Below are 4,155 nucleotides of genomic sequence, written 5' to 3' on the forward strand. Positions count from 1 at the left end.
GCCCGGGGCTTGAGCTCCGTCTGGCAGGCCATGGGGTTGCTGGAGCCTCCCCATCCTGCAAGCCGGTCGTGGTTCCGGGCGTTCATCCAGGCCGAGGGAGGCTCTCCCCAGCCTGGCTAGGGTTTCGGAAGCAGGGACCGGGAGCGGGCCCGGGGGCCTGAGCTCCGTCCGGCCGGCCATGGGTTTGATGGAGCTTCCCCGTCCTGCAAGCCGGCCGGGGTTCCAGGCGTTCATCCGAGCCAAGGGAGGCTCTCCCCTGCCTGGCTAGGGTTTCAGAAGCAGGGACCGGGAGCGGGCCCGGGGCTTGGGCCCCGTCCGGCAGGGCCCGGTGGTGCGGGAATAACCCTCCGTCCTGCAGCCCTGGAGCCCCCGGAGCCCTGGAGCCCTGGAGCCCTGGAGCCCTGGAGCCCCCCCGGAGCCCTGCAGCCCTGCTGCCCTGCAGCTCCGGAGCCCGTGAGCCCTGGAGCCCCCCGAGGAGCCCTGCAGCCCCGTAGCCCTGGAGCCCCCGAGCCCGGCAGCCCTGGAGCCCCCGAGCCCGGCAGCCCCGAAATCCCGGCAGCCCACGGAGCCCTGCAGCCCCCCCGAGCCCTGTAGCCCTGCAGCCCAGGGGAGGCTCTCCCGGGCCTGGCCTAGGGTTCGGGAGCCGGGCCTTGGACCGGGCCCGGGGCTCGGGTTCCCTCCGGCAGGCCCTGGGGTGCGGGAACTACTCCGTCCTGCAAGCCGGTCCGGGCGCCGGGGATGGAGGGTCCACCAGGGCCCAGGGAGGCTCTCGGGGCAGGCAGATTAGCGTCCTTTCGGTCCCCGCCATCTGGTCGGCCCTCTCCCCTCGGCCATCTGGTCGCCCGCAAAGCTTTCCTATGGGGCCGACTAGATGGCCGGGCTTCCCTGGAAGTCCCGATGGGGTGCCATTTGCCTCCCGGATCCCAGCCAGGGCTCCAGGAGGTCGGGCACGTTTGCGCCCTGGGTCCCCTCTGTCACCTCGAGTGCACGGATTACAAGAAAGGGGGGTAACTTTCCTCCGGATTAGTAGGTGCAAGGGTATGCCCAGGCACCCTCCCGGGGCTGGTGGTTCCCTGCCGGGGACCAGATGGGATGTGCCCCGGGCAACACCTCCCAGGTGTCTGGGGCTCCCTCCTCCGACCCGCGGCGTGGGGAAGAGCCCGGGACGGGCTCCATGGGTCCCGGGCCCTGCAACCCCGGAGCCCAGCAGCCCCGGAGCCCCAGAGCCCTGCTGCCCTGCAGCCCCCGAGCCCTGGAGCCCTGGAGCCCAGCAGCCCCGGAGCCCTGCAGCCCTGCAGCCCCGGAGGCCCGGAGCCCCGGAGCCGTCGAGCCCTGTGGCCCCCCGAGCCCTACAGGCCCGGGGCAGGCAGATTGGGCGTCATTTCGGTCCCGGCCAGCTGGTCTCCAGGATTGCCTCGGCCATCTGGTCCCCCGCAATGCTTTCCAATGGGGGCGACTAGATGGCCGGACTTCCCTGGAAGTCCCGATGAGGTGCCATTCGCCTCCCGGACCCCAGCAAGGGCTCCAGGAGGTCGGGCACGTTTGCGCCCTGGGTCCCCTCTGTCACCTCGCGTGCACGGATTACAAGAAAGGAGGGTAATTTTCCTCTGGATTACTAGGGGCAAGGGTATGCCCAGGCACCCTCCCTGTGCCGGCGGTCCCCTGCCGGGGACCAGATGGGATGTGCCCTGGGCAACACCTCCCAGGTGTCTGGGGCTCCCTCCTCCGACCCGTGGCGTGGGGAAGAGCCCGGGACGGGCTCCATGGGTCCTGGGCCCTGCAACCCCGGAGCCCTGCAGCCCTGGAGCCCTGCAGCCCTGGAGCCCTGCAGCCCTGGAGCCCAGCAGCCCCGGAGCCCTGCAGCCCCCGAGCCCTGGAGCCCAGCAGCCCCGGAGCCCCGGAGCCCCGGAGCCCCGGAGCCCTGCAGCCATCGAGCCCTGCAGCCCCCGAGCCCTACAGGCCCGGGGCAGGCCGATTGGGCGTCATTTCGGTCCCGGCCATCTGGTCTCCAGGATCGCCTCGGCCATCTGGTCCCCCGCAATGCTTTCCAATGGGGGCGACTAGATGGCCGGACTTCCCTGGAAGTCCCGATGAGGTGCCATTCGCCTCCCGGACCCCAGCAAGGGCTCCAGGAGGTCGGGCACGTTTGCGCCCTGGGTCCCCTCTGTCACCTCGCGTGCACGGATTACGAGAAAGGAGGGTAATTTTCCTCCGGATTGGTAGGGACAAGGTATTCTGGGACCCCCCTTGGCCTAGCCGCCCTCAGCCGGCAGCTGGACATGCCAGGATGCCGCCCCAGCCCCGGATCCGTCCCTGGGCCTGCCGCGTGGCAGGAAGCCCTGGATGGGGTCCGGGGGGCCTGGCTGGGCCCCGGGTCGGGTGCCACGGCCCTGGGCCCGGTCCCCCGGCCTGCCGCACTGCCAAAGGACCAGGACGGGGGTTCCTTCGAGCCCGGGGAGCCTCCCCTCGGTCGGCTGAGTTCAGCAGCTCCGGCCGGGGCCCCCGAGGGCCCGGGGAGGGCGGCCTCCACCTCCCGGGCTCTGTCCTTAGTCCTGCTGCGTGGCAGGGTGCCCGGGAAGGCGTCCCCTGCGTCTCCGTGCATCGGAGCCTAGGCTGGGTCCAGGGGCCCGTCCGGGCCCCAGGTCGGGTGCCACGGCCCTGAGCCTCCGGTCCCCACCTTGCCGTTCCCTGGCGCCAGCTCCCTTTTTCTTCGGGGTGCAGAGTGGCACCGGCTGGCTTGACTCTCGTGCCCGGCCATCTGTTCTCCGGGATCCCCTCGGCCATCTGGTCTCCGGGATCCCCTCGGCCATCTGGTCTCCCGGATCCCCTCGGGCATCTGGTCTCCAGGATCGCCTCGGCCATCTGGTCTCCTGCAATGCTTTCCTATGGGGGCGACCAGATGGCCGAACTTCCCTGGAAGTCCCGATGAGGTGCCATTTGCCTCCCGGATCCCAGCGAGGGCTCCAGGAGCTCGGGTACTTTCGCGCCTTGGGTCCCCTCTGTCACTCGGGGCGCACGGATTACAAGAAAGAGGGGTAGCCTTCCTCCGGATTACTAAGGACAAGGTATGCCCAGACACTTCTTGCAGTTCTCTGCCTGGGGGGGACCAGATCAGATGTGCCTGGAAAACACCTACCTAGGCAGCCGGGGCTCCCTTCTCCAGGAGGCCAACGGCATGGCAAAGTACCCGGGAAGGCTCCACGGGTCCCGGGCAGACCTCCCCCGGGCGTCCGGGGAACCCATCTCCAGGAGGCCAACGGCATTGCAAAGTACCCGGGAAGGGCTCCACGGGTCCCGGGCAGACCTCCCCCGGGCGTACGTGGTCCTCCGACAGATTCGGGCGGATGTGCTTTTACGAACCGGATCGGAATCGGGCCAAATAATAATAATAATCCACATTTGTAAAGCGCACAATCACCCGTAAGGGTCGCTAGGGGCCGTCGGGAAGATTAAGCAAGCTATTGCCCAGAGTCACATGGTGCTGGGCTAATCTGCCGCCGGCGCCGGGGATCGAACCGTGATCTCCAGATTTCAGAGTCAGCCGCCCTAGCCGCGGCGTCAGCTATTCCTCAGAGTCACATGGTGCTGGGCTTTTCTGCCGCCGGCGCCGGGGATCGAACCGTGCTCTCCAGATTTCGGAGTCAGCCGCCCTAGCCGCGGCGTCAGCTATTCCTCAGAGTCACATGGTGCTGGGCTTTTCTGCCGCCGGCGCCGGGGATCGAACCGTGATCTCCAGATTTCCGAGTCAGCCGCCCTAGCCGCGGCGTCAGCTATTCCTCAGAGTCACATGGTGCTGGGCTTTTCTGCCGCCGGCTCCGGGGATCGAACCGTGATCTCCAGATTTCCGAGTCAGCCGCCCTAGCCGCGGCGTCAGCTATTCCTCAGAGTGACATGGTGCTGGGCTTTTCTGCCGCCGGCGCCGGGGATCGAACCGTGATCTCCAGATTTCCGAGTCAGCCGCCCTAGCCGCGGCGTCAGCTATTCCTCAGAGTCACATGGTGCTGGGCTTTTCTGCCGCCGGCGCCGGGGATCGAACCGTGAGCGCCCCCCAGCGCAATGCGTTGTAATGGTATGCGTTGTAAAAGTCGCGTTGTAACAGTAGTGCGTTGTAACAAATGCGTTGTAACAGGTGTATACCGGTATGGATGTACCATG

The sequence above is a fragment of the Lissotriton vulgaris genome, chromosome 2_2 (assembly GCF_964263255.1).
Source record: "Lissotriton vulgaris chromosome 2_2, aLisVul1.2, whole genome shotgun sequence".
NCBI lineage: Eukaryota > Metazoa > Chordata > Amphibia > Caudata > Salamandridae > Lissotriton > Lissotriton vulgaris.